At 42.3% G+C, this 15,978-nt stretch overlaps 1 protein-coding gene and 1 pseudogene across 1 annotated transcript in view; one reads left to right on the top strand and one right to left on the bottom strand.

Annotated features, from left to right (window-relative positions):
• The window catches only part of exoc4 (exocyst complex component 4), a 617,734-nt gene that overhangs the window by 200,176 nt on the left and 401,580 nt on the right, over positions 1 to 15,978 (bottom strand). The window lies entirely within an intron of this gene.
• Positions 4,576 to 4,805, top strand: LOC139279194 (U2 spliceosomal RNA; annotated as a pseudogene).

Raw genomic sequence — 15,978 nt, 5'->3', positions numbered from 1 at the left:
CGCGCAGTGTGAAGGAAACATTGGGACTCGGCCATTTTTGTAGTTCTTTGCAGCTGTTTAATTTTTGAACATTTTTTAATAAAAGCACATTGCCATCAGCACATCAGCACTGAGGCTTCTTGCAGCAGTGAGAAGGCTGCAGGAAGCCTCAGAAAGTTGAGGCAGCCGTTTCCCGACGGCCTTTGCCCCCTGCCGTCGGGAAATGGCTGCTGAACTTGTGAGGCTTCCTGCAGCCTTCTCACTGTCTCCTTCCCCTCCCCCGCCCACCGTCTGGAACTGCTTCCTTCCGCCCCCCCCCCCCCCCGCTGCGTTCGGTCGGTCGGGCCCGCACTCTCTCCCCCACCCCGCTGTCGGGAATGGCTGCCTCCTCCCCGCCCCCCCCCGCGGGAACGAACGGCTTCCTCCTCCCCCCGGGGAACGGCTGCCTCAACTTGTGAGGCTTCCTGCAGCATTCTCCCTGGCTGAAGCACTTTCACACAGGTAGGAAGATGGTTTATTTAATCTTTTCTTTGCTTATAAATTTTTATTCAGGTTGGATTTATTTGTATAATATTTGTATAAGTATAAATAAGGATTTATTATACAATTTAATGACTTCCCTTCCCCCCCCCTTCCCCCCATCTCGTTCTGGACGCCTAATTTGTAACCTGCGCCTGATTTTTTAATGTGTAGACGAGGTTTTTTCAGTTCTACAAAAATGTTCACTTGCTCCATTCTAAGTTAGTTTGGAGTAAGTTTTCACTGTGGAAACTTTGAAATCAGGCGTCAGTGGCCGGACACGCCCCCTTTTGAAGAAAAAATTCTGTTCCAAAGTAGAACTGTTCTACCTGACGAGAACTGCAGAAAAAAAAATGTGGAGAATTGCGATTTCTAAGATAGTCCGTTCTCCACCAGTTGCTCCAAAAAATCAGGCGCAAATCATGTGGAAACTTGGGCCCATAGAAACAGAAAAAATAGGTGCAGGAGTAGGCCATTCGGCCCTTCGAGCCTGCACCACCATTCAATATGATCATGGCTGATCATGCAATTTCAGTACCCCATTCCTGCTTTCTCTCCATACCCCTTGATCCCTTTAGCCAAAAGGGCCACATCTAACTCCCTTTTGAATATATCTAACGAACTGGCCTCAACAACTTTCTGTGGTAGAGAATTCCACAGATTCACAATTCTTTGAGTGAAGAAGTTTCTCCTCATCTCGGTCCGAAATGGCTTACCCCTTATTCTTAGACTGTGACCCCTGGTTCTGGACTTCCCCAACATCGGGAACATTCTTCCTGCATCTAACCTGTCCAGTTCCGTCAGAAGTTTACATGTTTCTATGAGATCCCCTCTCATTCTTCTAAATTCCAGTGAATATAAGCCTAGTCGATCCAGTCTTTCTTCATATATGTCAGTCCTGCCATCCCAGGAATCATTCTGGTGAACCTTCACTGCACTCCCTCAATAGCAAGAATGTCCTTCCTCAGATTAGGAGACCAAAGCTGAACACAATATTCAAGGTGTGACCTCACCAAGGCCCTGTACAGCTGCAGTAAGACCTCCCTGCTCCTATACTTCTCTCTATGAAGGCCAGCATGCTATTTGCTTTCTTCACCGCCTGCTGTACCTGCATGCCAACTTTCAATGACTGATGTACCATGACACCCAGGTCTCGTTGCACCTCCCCTTTTCCTAATCTGTCACCATTCAGATAATATTCTGCCTTCCTTTTTTGCCACCAAAGTGGAGAACCTCACATTTATCTACATTATAAATTGTGTGTGTGAAGGGACAAGTTATTTATACTTCTCCTTCCTCCACCTCTGTTGATTAGATCGTCCCTTTTACTGTCACTAACCCTGAAGTGGAGTAACTTCTGCTGCATATGGCTGACCCAGTTATTTCTTTCTCTCCAAGAGTTACGTGAAACTCCACCTACTTCGACTAATATTACACCTGCTACTTGCCGACACTGATTGAAGAATGAATGGCCTTTACCTCAAGGGGGCTGAATTTTTTTTTAAAAAGGGGAGAAAGCTATGCTTTAATTGTACAGAGCCGTGGTCAGATCTCATCTAGAGTACTATGTTCAGCTTTGGGCATCAAACCTCAGGAAGGGTTACAGCGCAGATTCGCCACAATTATAACAGGGCTTAAAGAGTTAAATTATGAGAATAGGTTGCATAAACATGCTTTGCATTCCCTTGAGTTTAGAAGGTGGAGGGGTGATGTAATTGAGGTGTTTAAAATGAGAGAGGATTTGATCGGGTAGACACAGAGAAGCTATTCTCGTGGGGGAAATCCAGAACAAGGGAGCATAATCGTAAAATTAGAGCTAGACCATTCAGGTGCGAAATTAGAAAGCACTTTTTCACACCAAGGGTGATAGAAATCTTAAATTCTATCCCCAAAAAGGTTGTGCACATGCTGGGTCAATTGAAATTTCCAAGACCAAGATCAATAGATTTTTTTATTATCAAGTGATAATGGATTAAAGATGGGTAAATGGAGCTGAGGTACAGATCAGCCATGATCTAATTGAATGGCAAAATAGGCGCGAGGGGCTGAATGGCCGACTTCGGTTTCTATGCTGGGATTTCAACCACATTTGGTCTGCTGCCAGTCTGCATTCTTCCAGCTCAGCACAGCATTGTCTGCTTCACTCATAAATGTTCAAACCTCCAGCGCCTCGAGGATTGACTTCTCAAATGTTCGCCTCGCCTGACTTCTCATTTCCACACTTGACAAATTTCAGTTAATTCAGAACATCACAGCCAACATCCTCTCTCTGCATATCCACGTCGCTCCCAAGTTCCACTGTGGCCCAGTGAATCGGCTGCTGTAAATCCCTCTGTGACCTCACTCGATCATACCCGACTGATCTTCTCCAACCACCCATCCCCGCCTACAGCCTTTGCTCATCAGGCTGAGGATTACAGCTTGCTCCTTTCTCCACCAGAGACAGCCGGTCAGTCAGTCACTGTGCTTCTATCCTCTCGAATTCTCCAGAAGCACTTTACCTGCTACCCTCTCCTTACATTCAAAAACCATCCCATAATAGACCACTCTTAGGCTGGGTTTTTGGCCCCACCCTCCTTTTCCTGATCATTGTCAACCTCTCTGCCTCACAAAGCAGTCCAAGCTGATATTTAACCCGACCAGTGATGGATTAAAGCATGTTGCAAACTTTTACCCACTTGTTTGTAACGACTTACAACAGTCAAAAGGCTATCACAAATGTCAGCCATGGCTCAGTTGGTAGCACTCTCGCCTCCAAGTCAGAAGGCTGTGGGTTCAAATGATACTCCAGTGCAGTGCTGAGGGAGTGCACTATCGGAAGTGCCGTCTTTCGGATGAAACTTTAAACCGAGGCCTCATCTGCTCGCTCAGATACTCCAGCACTATTTTGAAGAAGAGCAGGGGAGTTATCCTTGGTGTCCCAGCCATGATTTATCCCTCAACAAACATCACTAAAACAGGTTATCACATCGCTGTTTGTGGGAGCTTGCTGTGCGCAAATTGACAGCTAGATTTCCTACATTACAACAGTGACTACACTTGGAAATAAAAGTACTTGATTGGCTGTAAACACTTTGCGAAGTCTGGTGGCTATATAAATGCAAGTCTTTCTTTTTTTTTCAATTGACAATTTCAAAACTGAGTTGATAGATTTTTGTCAGGCAAGGGTATTAAGAGTTACGGAATCAAGGCAGGTAGTTGGAGGTAAGGTACAAATTAGGCATGATCTAACCGAGTGGCGGAACAGGTTTGAGGGGCTGAATGGCCTACTCCTGTTCCCATGTTCCTACAATGGACTCCTGTAACAAAGCTTCACAAATATGGTAATACAAACTGAGATAGAGGAGCAGCAGTAGCTGGGATTCCCCATCAGTTACTTTTGCATAACCTTTAGTGGAAATAATCCTTATCGATTTGAAAGTAAATGGATTTTCCTTCTCTTCCCTCCCCCAATTACATAAATTAACAAATCGATCACATCTTCTGAGGCGTCTGTGAAAGAAGCAAATCAAACAACTCAAAGACTGTATGAGATCACGGCAGTGAATAATTCTTTTCCTGAATTCTGCCAATGAAATTGCAATTATGATTAACAATCTGCTTAGGAAGCTTATCTCAGTCTGAAGAGAATAAGGCACAATATTTTGAATGTTTTAATAAAATGTGCATGCTGGAACCATCATTGCTCTTTAAGAAAGATTACATAAACCAATTACTGATGGTTCCTTTTGTTTATTGCATTCTAATATGGCAATTACATAGAGTTTAATAACTGCTGGAGGTTGAACTCTTCAGTGGGAGCTAAGTTCTTGATTTGAAGCCTCAGCACTGAACTAGTAAACTTTCCGAATAGAATTAACATACCAAGTGCAGTGTAGCAATGAACAAGGCAGATCAAGAAGTCTAGCTTTAATCCCTGGTCTGTGCTGAATTAACTGATTTCAGCCAGTCTCTTTAATAGCTGGGGCACTACAATGATTTTCCTGCCTCCCTGAACTAAGGAGGCAAGCAAATCAGCCAGGGTCAGTGTTGTTGTGATGCAGGACTGTATTTGTCTGGATATCTTATGAGCATGGGACAAGTTCTCGGCCTTTTGGCTAAGATCTGCATAACTAACCTGACCAGCCACCATGACTTCCGGGTGGTTTCTCCCTGGTCAGGAAGGTATATGCTTACATTTTTGTAAACAGGAGGTGGGTGGGATTGGTGACCCATCCACCTCCACGGAGGTGTGTGGGGGACCTGACCCATCCACCTCCATGGCACGAACCTGGTATTGCAGTACTTCCAGGAACGGTGCAGTGGCTCTAGGCCTTTTGGCTATGAGCATTGGCGCAGAGTGATCCTTGACTGGTGCAGGGTGACCTCTGGCATTTGTGACTTGACAAAGAATTGGAAACGATTGGCTACGAATTTATTTAAAAAAAAAAAAAAAAAACTGTTTGGGTGGGGTGGCTTGACCCATCCACCTCCACGGAGGTGTGTGGGGGACCTGACCCATCCACCTCCATGGCACGAACCTGGTATTGCAGTACTTCCAGGAACGGTGCAGTGGCTCTAGGCCTTTTGGCTAAGAGCATTGGCGCAGAGTGATCCTTGAATGGGCCCAAGGTGACCTCTGGCGTTTGTGATTTGACAAAGAATTGGAACGATTGGCTACGAATTTCAAAAAAAAAAACTGTTTTGCACCTGGCACTCCCCATTGACTCTGAAGAATGAATGGCTACTTTCTGAAATTTACTGGAGGATTGCTGGCAGGATACTGAGGGAGTGCTGCACCGTCAGCGAATATCTCACTCGGGGCCACTCATACATCTGACGGCAGCTTGTGATAGAAAGGAAAGGACAAAGACTTGGGGGGCATGGTACTTGCAATTTTTTTTCTGTGCGAAATAGGGTACGGGATGGGAGAAATTTAAAAGCTATTATAAAACCGTCAAATTTTTATTTACTCCAGTTATGAAGAAACAGAGCAAAATAAAAGTTGCATTTATCAAACCGAGTGTAATAAACATAAGAACATAAGAATTAGGAACAGAAGAATTAGGAACAGAAGAATTAGGAACAGGAGTGGGCCATCTAGCCCCTCGAGCCTGCTCCGCCATTCAACAAGATCATGGCTGATCTGGTCGTGGACTCAGCTCCACTTACCCGCCCTCTCCCCGTAACCCTTAATTCCCTTATTAGTTAAAAATCTATCTATCTTTGACTTGAAAACATTCAATGAGCTAGCCTCAACTGCTTCCTTGGGCAGAGAATTCCACAGATTCACAACCCTCTGGGAGAAGAAATTCCTTCTCAACTCGGTTTTAAATTGGCTCCCCCGTATTTTGAGGCTGTGCCCCCTAGTTCTAGTCTCCCCGACCATTGGAAACAACCTCTCTGCCTTTATCTTGTCTATCCCTTTCATTATTTTAAATGTTTCTATAAGATCACTCCATATCCTTCTGAACTCCAACGAGTAAAGACCCAGTCTACTCAATCTATCATCATAAGGTAACCCCCTCATCTCCGGAATCAGCCGAGTGAATCATCTCTGTACCCCCTCCAAAGCCAGTATATCCTTCCTTAAGTAAGGTGACCAAAACTGCACGCAGTACTCCAGTGCGGCCTCACCAATACCCTATACAGTTGCAGCAGGACCTCCCTGCTTTTGTACTCCATCCCTCTCGCAATGAAGGCCAACATTCCATTCGCCTTCCTGATTATCTGTTGCATCTGCAAACTAACTTTTTGGGATTCATGCACAAGGACCCCCAGGTCCCTCTGCACCACAGCATGTTGTAATTTCTCCCCATTCAAATAATATTCCCTTTTACTGTTTTTTTTCCCCAAGGTGTATGACCTCACACTTTCCGACATTGTATTCAATCTGCCAAACCTTAGCCCATTCGCTTAACCTATCTAAATCTCTTTGCAGCCTCTCTGTGTCCTCTACACAACCCGCTTTCCCACTAATCTTTGTGTCATCTGCAAATTTTGTTGCACTACACTCTGTCCCCTCTTCCAGGTCATCTATGTATATTGTAAACAGTTGTGGTCCCAGCACCGATCCCTGTGGCACACCACTAACCACCAATTTCCAACCCGAAAAGGACCCATTTATCCCGACTCTCTGCTTTCTGTTCGCCAGCCAATTCTCTATCCATGCATTTCCTCTGACTCCGCGTACCTTTATCTTCTGCAGTAACCTTTTGTGTGGCACCTTATCGAATGCCTTATGAAAATCTAAATACACCACAATCATCGGTACACCTCGATCCACCATGCTCGTTATATCCTCAAAGAATTCCAGTAAATTAGTTAAACATGATTTCCCCTTCATGAATCCATGCTGCGTCTGCTTGATTGCACTATTCCTATCTAGATGTCCCGCTATTTCTTCCTTAATGATAGTTTCAAGCATTTTCCCTGCTACAGATGTTAAACTAACCGGCCTATAGTTACCTGCCTTTTGTCTGCCCCCTTTTTTAAACAGAGGCGTTACATTAGCTGCTTTCCAATCCGCTGGTAATATTTCTGATTAACATCAAAACATTCAACAGAAATAAAAAGGGAGGATTTTATACTTTCACCCATGGAAATAGAATCTGCCAGATATTTTATCAATCAAACAGTTGATGTGGTAATACGCAATTGATCTGAACATTGATTTATCAAGATTATCACACTGCAGCAAGATACAAAAAATCTCCCCATTCTCGCTCCATCGCCACTTCTGACATTCACTCTCCCTCCCTTACTGTGAGCAATACCATATATTTTCTGCCTTCAAACCACTCATAAAAGCAGCACATTGATAATTAGTGATTTAACAAAATGATAAGAGCCTAGAAATTATTAGAAAATATTAGCAAATGGCGACTTATTGCATTCATGTGACATTACTGGGTCTGCTATGCTAACAGAAGAATTATAGAGTCTTTTTCAATGGAATAATGCCACCATTAAATACTGGGCAAAGAAATGTCAAATAAACACATTAAACGTTTGCCTGATGATATTGCCAACTGTCATTTCCAGGCTAAGATCAGCAAACTCTTAACTGTATTCAATGCCTGCTCTCCTGTATACATTCTTGCCATTGTATCTAAAATTAAATATTAAGTTCCAATTTTGGGAACCTTTCGTTATGTTGGGCCAAGCCACAGTCTCACTCAGTACCTTAAGTCCCCTCTTCATTCAGCTAAACTATTTGTATAGAATCATAGAAAAATTACATCACAGAAGGAGGCCATGCGGCCCATTGTGTCTGTGCCGGTATGAAAATTTACACTTTCAGGATTTTGAACTTTTGAGTAAATAAAGAGCCCATTGCAAGAAAGAGTCGATGATATACACTGTTGGATTCGATTTATTTTAAGGGCATTCATGCACCACACTCAAATGTTATACCTGCATCAACAAATTTGATATCAGAATTCAAACTACAGAAACTGTCAATTTCAATCTTTGGTCAGGGGAGATTCTGAAACGCTGAAGTTCAGTCACTTTTATGAAAACTTTCCTTTAAAACAGCAGAGAAAATAAGAGCCGGAAAGAAGGCTGCAAGGGCTTTCAGAAGTAAGAAAAATTGCTGTATGGTGCATAGCATTTCTCAGAGGTGACATTATTATTTTTAGCCAAGAACTATATTCAAAATTGACAGCAGCTGCTTGCAAAATGGCCCCAGGCATTTCAAAACAAGGCCTCACCTTTAAGACCCCTTATAAAGAGGGACCATCATCACCACCCTTCTTTAAATAAGGGAAGAGTCGCCATTAGGAACCTTTTTTGAACAGCAAGTGACATTATCAGGACTCCTTTCAAAGGAACCTGATGATGAGACTTTCCTGTGGAATATGCCAAACATCAGCATGCCCTGAGAATAACAGAACATATTCCAGATGTTATCACACTTGTGGGGATGGCCATCATAATTCACTCATGCTCATGACGGATGGGTCTTTGACACTTGTGAAATGCCATCACTGGTGGGATATACTCCATTGAACCACAAGCAGCCTCAAGACACTTAACACATTAAAAATCTGGCAGAAACACCAGGCACCGAATACATTAAAACCTGACACCAATTTGGTGGTACTGCTCATACACCATAATGAGAGCTACTGTGCGTAATGCCTGTAAGCTTGTAATGTTGTACCTTCACACTGTGGATGTGGACATATTGTGTTACTGCAACTAAAGATGACTAAATGAGTCAGCTGACCAGAAGCTTCCGGAACTTCTGAGATGCTGTCTGCCATTATAGAAAGCTGTGTATGCTCTGCTCAGTGAATATATCACATTTGGTGACGAGATGCGATTTTTCGGACGATTAAAAGCTGAAATTTTGTTGGTGAAGGATTCAGCCAGCCAACAGAGAGACTTTGGAAGCTTCTCTGTCTTTGGAAACAGCTACAAAATCTGAGGTAAAAAAACAAGCACACTAATTTAAACTGCAAAGTCAAAATGGCTGCACCCATCGCAGTAATGGGTAATTTAGATGAATATAAACGCGACCAGGAAAGGTTTAAGGCGTATGTGGACCAGCTAGAAATGTATTTCACTGCAAATAATACAATCGAAGTTCCAGAGAATGCAGATTAGAACCAGGATGTGCTGGAACGGAAGAGAGCTATCTTCTTATCGGAAGCGGGTCCCGAGTTGTATGAAACACTGATAAATCTGATTGTGGCTGATGAGCCAAAGAACACAACGCTTAAAGAGATTTTAACGAAGCTGGAGCAGCACTACAACCCGGTACCGTTAGAAATTGCAAAAAGCTATCGTTTCAGGATACGGAATCAAAAGACTGATGAAAATATCAGTGAGTACATTGTAGCATTAAAAAAAGCTATCTATTCACTGTAATTTTGGAACTTTTCAAAACCGAGCATTGTGGGACCGTTTTGTTCATGGGATAAAAAAAATGATGCAATCAGAAGAAAGTTATTGACAACGCCTGACTTGACTTTTGATTTTGACAGACGGCGAGGTCAATGGGCATGGCTGACCAATATTCCCGAGAATTTCATCATAATGTCAACCGGCAGACAACCGAGGTGAATCCCTGCAGGTTCAAAGTAAAAGGTGGTGAGGGCCTAAAGTCTCAAAAACTGGAAATTCTAACAGAGCGTCGAAATCGTGATATCGGTGCCTGGGACAACACATTGCTCAAAGTTATCCATATGTGAAGGCAGAGTGTTTCTTCTGCAGAAAGACTGGGCATCTTGCGAAGGCATGCCGACTGAAGAGTAAACCAACTTTCAAAGCTATGAGTCAAACTTTCAAAGCTGAGTAGAAATCCCCAGACACTACATAGCATAGAACAACAACAACAGAACAAGGAGATGTTAAGAGTTACACGTCATCAGGAGCACGAGGTTAACGGACAGTGATTCGAAAAGTATCAAAATCCACACAGCTGTTGCGGGATTCAAGATACCAATGGAAATCGACACAGGTGCATCCATGAGTGCAGTACCGGAGTCGCTATACCTCGACAAATTGTGTGATTTCCCATTGGAGAAATCAAAGATGGAGCTGCAAGGCTACGCGAGAGAGAGAGAAAATTCCTGTGGTAGGTCATATCACCGTACCGGTGAAATGCAAGGATCAATTTCAGAACTTGCTTCTAATTGTAGTGAAAGGAGACAAGCCTGCCTTACTAGGAAGAAATTGGGTGAGATCACTGAAGCTGGATTGGAGTGAGATTTTTCGTGTTGAAACGAGATTTGCATCAATGGATCATGTTATTAAGAGTTATCCGAAGGTGTTCTGTGAAACAGGTAGTCCGATCCAAGGCTTCAAGGCGAGTGTCAGGGTACAGAAGGACGCTAGATCGGTTTACTGCAAGCCACGTTCCGTACCATATGCACTCAAGGAGAAAGTTGAGCAAGAACTCAAAAGACTAGAGACTGAGAACATTATTTGTAAGATAGATCGATGTAATTGGGCTGCACCCATTGTTGTTGTACCCAAGTCTGATGGTAAGATAAGACTGTGGTGATTATAAAGCAACCGTAAACCAGGTTCTCGAGGGTAATGTCCCCAACACATTGCCAAATACAGAAGATTTGTTCACAACACTGACAGGTGGTCAGACCTTCTCAAAACTGGATCTTACGAATGCCTTCTTACAGCTTGAACCAGGAGTCAAAGTCATGTTTGACTATAAATACTCATCTAGGCCGATATCAATTTAATAGGCGACCGTTTGGAGTGTATTCCGCTCCAGCCATATTCCAAGGGGTGATGAATCAGATTTTGCATGTTATTGAAGGGGTAGTATGTTGTTTGGATGACATACTAATTTCAGCACCAAATAGGCAAATTCGTAATAACATATTGAATGAAGTCCTCAAACGGCAAGAGAAACACAGATTACGAGTACCTGCTCGCAAGTGTGAGTTATTTCAAAACTCAGTGGAGTACCTAGGGTACAGAGTAGACAAAGATGGTTTGCATCCAACCATGAGAAAGCTGGATGCAATCAGAAATGCACCCACTCCCAGGAATGTCATTGAACTTCGATCATTTTTGGGTCTTTTGAACTATTATGGGAAGTTCTTACCAAATTTGGCTACAGTATTACATCCACTGAATGAACTTTTGAAAAAACAGGTCCATTGGAAGTGGTCAAAAGAATGCGATACAGCGAATTAGTAGAGAGCACCATGTTAGTTCACTATGAGATTAAGCTAGCATGTGATGCCTCTCCGTATGGAGTTGGGGCAGTAATCTCTCATGTATTACAAAGTGGAGAGGAGAGACTAATTGTTTTTGCTTCATGCACTCTCAGTGCCAGTGAGAGTAATTATGCGCAAATCGAAGGGGAAGCTTTGGCATTAATTTTTGGGGTCAAGAAGTTTCACAAATACTTGTATGGTCGTAAGTTTACCATTGTTATGGACCATAAGTCCCTAACAGCAATCCTCCATCCAAAGTCCCCAGTTCCAACATTAGCGGCAGCCTGAATGCAGAGATAGGCTTGGATTTTGTCAGCATATACATATGATATTGAATACAGATGATCAGCTGATCACAGTAATGCTGATGCAATGTCTAGATTGCCTTCCCCATCACAAGTTGCACCCGACAGGGAAGAAGTGTTTTATTTTTCATACATTAATGAACTGCCAGTCACAGCTGACGAGATTGGTAGAGCAACCAAAGGTTACCCAGTGATGTCCAAGGTGTATGATTATATTGCAAATGGATGGCCAAACCAGGTAACAGACAAAGAAATTCATCCATTCTTCATTCGTAGGAATGAATTATCAGTCGATAAAGATTGTATCATGTGGGGTACAAGAGTGGTTATACCAAATAAATTCAGATCCAAATTATTAGGAGACCTCCATGACCAGCACCTGGGAACGTGCTTAATCAAGAGTTTGGCGCACAGTTATTTATGGTGGCTCGGTCTTGATAAAGGTATGGAGTACATCGTGAGTCAGCGTACGACATGTCAATCGGTAAGCAAGCAACCACCATCAGTACCATTACAGCCATGGAAATGGCCTCCCAGGGTGTAACAAAGGCTACATATTGATTTTGCTGAGCTAGAAGGACAACAATTGTTCATTGTGATTGATAGCCATTCGAAGTGGGTCGAGGTGTTTCCAATGTGGAAAATAACAACAAGTAAAGCATTGGACATTTTGCGAAGTTTATTTTCTTCATTTGGCCTCCCAGAAAAAATTGTTTCGAATAATGGAGCACAATTCTGTTCAGAAGAATTTGCACAGTTCACGAGTAAAAATGGTGTGAAACATACCAAGGTTCCACCCTGCTTCGAATGGTGCAGCAGAGCAAATTGTAAAACGTGCCCTCATAAAACAAATGTTAGATCCAAATCCAAAGAAACGACAGTTGTCATTGGATCACAAATTGGCTAATTTTCTAATTACATATCGTAATACTCCTCATACAACTACTGGTAGAACACCAGCACAGTTGTTTCTCAAATAACAGCCACAAACCAGATTCTCGTTGTTAAAACCAAACTTGGCACAGTCCGTAAAAGAGACACAATTAAGACAGAAAGAGAATCATGATCGAGGTAGAGTAAAAGAGAGAAGTGTGAAATTAAATCAGGAGATGAGAGTGAAGAACCATCACTATAAATGGGTAAAGTGGTTACTAGGAAGAGTGGTGAAAATATGTGATCCTCACACATATTTGGTCAAGATGTTTGATAATGGACAGGTTAGGTTTGTTCACATTTTACCCACAGACATGGAAGGAGTTGAAGGTGGGAATGATTCAATTATTTCTGACTCATCAGATAGTTTTGATACAACTGTAGCATATCCTACATCCAATGTACTGGAAACAAATCTAAGAGAAAATCAGAACTTAAGTCTGGGTCCGAGTCAGGAAATCCAAGAGTCTAAAGTTGGAGTGAGTTCAAATAGAAATCAAGGGCAACCCTTTTCTCAGGATCAGTTTCGAATGAGTTCAGATTTGACACCATGTTTGGAAGGTTCTGTTCGAGAGGGAAGGTATCCTCTTCGAAACAGAAAACAAGTAGTTAAGTTAAATTTCTAAATATGGCAAAATAAGTCCACGTCCTTTGTTATGTATAAACATGCAAGTTATGTATGATGTTTGTTATAGTAACTTCTTCATTAAGGAGGGAGAAATGTAATGTCTATAAGCTTGTAATGTTGTAGCTCCACACTGTGGATGTGGACGTACTGTGTTACTGCAACTAAAGGTGAATAAATGAGTCAGCTGACCAGAAGCTTCCGGAACTTCTGAGATGCTGTCTGCCATTATAGAAAGCTGCGTGTGCTGTGCTCTGTAAATATAATCACACTGTGGGACATGGAAATATCAGAGTTGTGCAGTCAGGGACACTCTTCTGAGGTTGCAGTTGAGCCAAGCAAGTCATGCAGTGTTGTGGGAACGTAATCCTCTATCAAATTCAATACCAGAGCTGGAATCATTTCATGTCACTTTGACTAAAAGAGGAATATGCCCCTTTTAGCAGAACTACCATCCATGGCAAAGGTCTACAGTTTGCATTAATTTTACAGGTCTGAGATACAACTGAAGATGCCCAACAAAATACTCTACACAGTTAATTTTAAAGACAACTACAAACAATAGCATTGCCCTCGGTCACAAATATTCACTGGATTTTAAAAAAGCAATGAATTCATCTGTTTGCATTGTGGGAGTTAGCCATCATAATTAATTATGCTTGGTTTAACGCATTCAAATCCAAACACTTTATGCCTCATTTTCATTATCTTAAGCGTGTGGCAGCACATTGCAATTAAATTCATGCTGCTCTGGTCTATAAAACCCCAGTTCGTCACACAACAAAATAAACTACTCGAAGTTGACAGTTACTATATTAGCCTTGTGTTTGGTTGGCAAGCTGTCTCTCAGGCTGCACAAGGAGAGAAACACCTGAAGCGTTTCCAATGTAAAACAATCCCCAGGAAAAAAACGTTTAAACCATTTTAAAAGAACACCTCTGCTATGAGTGGTATGAACACAAACTCAAATTACAGACCGTGCTAGCAAAGCATATTAGTTAAGAATTAATGGATACATGTGTTGCCAGATTAAGTATAAGCCAAAAAGAGCAGACAGAAAGTGAAGTCTGCAAATGGATCCGTTTACTGTCAATCAGGCACGTGGCATTACTTGTCCTTGTGGTTTAGTTACTCACAACTTTCATCTGTAGGTAGTTTGATAAAACCGCTCCTTACCTCTCGCTCTCGCCAACCGTCTACCTCGAGTAGAAGAAGAAATTATAGATTTTTTTTCAAATCACTGGATCACAACAAGACAACTACAGATAATTTAGAGCTATCCTTGTAAGGTAAACTATTTAAGCTGCAAATGCTTAAGGGCGCTACCCAGCGCCGAGCCTGTGGCCAACATCTCGCCGTAGGCAACTCGGCCCATACTGCTGTGCCTGGACTCCAGTTGTCTTGGACCCCCTTGCCACTGGATCAAGACCTTGCTCAGCTAAGCCCGTGTGGTAGCCGATGTGCAACAGCCACCCCACGTCAAAAGAACTCACGCACAGGCATCTTCCACTCCTCTAACATGAAGTTCGGGACCTGGAATGTCAGGACCCTCATGGACAACCGTATTGGCCTGTACAGCCACCCAAGAACTCATAATAAGAGTGGAAGCAAGTCTTCCTCGATTCCGAGGGACTGCCTATGATGATTATCAGACTTTGAAAAAGGGTTCCCACCTGCACAGTTTTGGATTAGACTCTGGTTTTGAGTATGTGGTTTAAAAATGTATATAATACTAGTCGATCCCCTGTGACACTGTACACAGGGAGTCAAGACCAAGTATTGTCTATTGTGGGATAATTGGACCAGGGCATTGAGATACAATTCAATATACACGTTGAAGTCATAAATCTGTCTTTACATACAACTCATGGATTTTATATTATTGTTTATAGTTAAATAGCAATACGCACAGTAGCTTGTGGATCAGCAAAGAGCTGGTTGCAGCGTCAGCATTTCCCTGCAGTACAGCCTGAAGCGGAGAAATACAAAACTGAGACACTGTAGTGTCACCGGTGGCAAAAGGGCGTAACTACAGCGTGGCCAGTTCACATAGGTATTTATTATAATAAATGTGGACATAGGAATTTATAAAAGGAACTCTTGATACAAAAGTGTGACAAAACCATGCCCACCAGAAGTGAGGTTTTGTAGACAGGCAGTGTGCACAGTTGTAAGATTTTTGATTTTTATACGGAGGCGTAGTTATTAAGGCGAAGATTTTCATTTATTGTTCAGTCAACAGCAAGACTAGTATCAGAATTCAAGCCATATTCCCATTTTCCCTGCCTCACCTGTACACAACTTGCCAAAAGGTGGCAGTCACATTTTCCATCATTGTTTCTAAACACTTGGAAATTGTAAAAATGTGGTTTTCTGTCTTCAATTCCACAACGAACCAGACCACAAAAGGAAATTAAGTCAGCCACATTGACATGATACGCCTTCCACTAGCCAACTCAGGAACTATCAAAGGCCCATGTTGGTCAACAATTGGCCTGTGCCATAAGAGTGCCTTCAAGTGCAGAAGACTAATCAGGACAAACATTTCATTACTCCTTAGTAGTTTTCTTGGCAATGTAAACTTTATCTATTCCTTTTATTTCTGAACTTATACTTTCAATTTTTCTGATGATGCCCTGGATCATACAGGTTGGTAAATTATAGAACATGTCAACATGGAAACTGTATGTTCCTTTTGTTGATATGTGCAGTCTGACAATGGCGTTTGTGGCAATCATTGAAATCCACAACTTTGACCAGCTGAGGTGGTCAAGAATACCATAACTATAGAACTGAATTTTCCACCAATACAATTCTCAACAGACCTGCTGTATTGAAGATACGGTTGTTAATGTTTTATAAATATCACTTAGGACATGGAGTGCACCGACAGTGTGCATCTGCACCAACGGCTGCTGCCCGCACACCAAGCAACAATTTATGT

Source organism: Pristiophorus japonicus, chromosome 13 (genome assembly GCF_044704955.1).
Source record: "Pristiophorus japonicus isolate sPriJap1 chromosome 13, sPriJap1.hap1, whole genome shotgun sequence".
In the NCBI taxonomy this organism is placed as follows: Eukaryota; Metazoa; Chordata; class Chondrichthyes; family Pristiophoridae; genus Pristiophorus; species Pristiophorus japonicus.
Note: the sequence above shows the minus strand (reverse complement) of the source record. Positions and strands in the feature narration are given on the sequence as shown.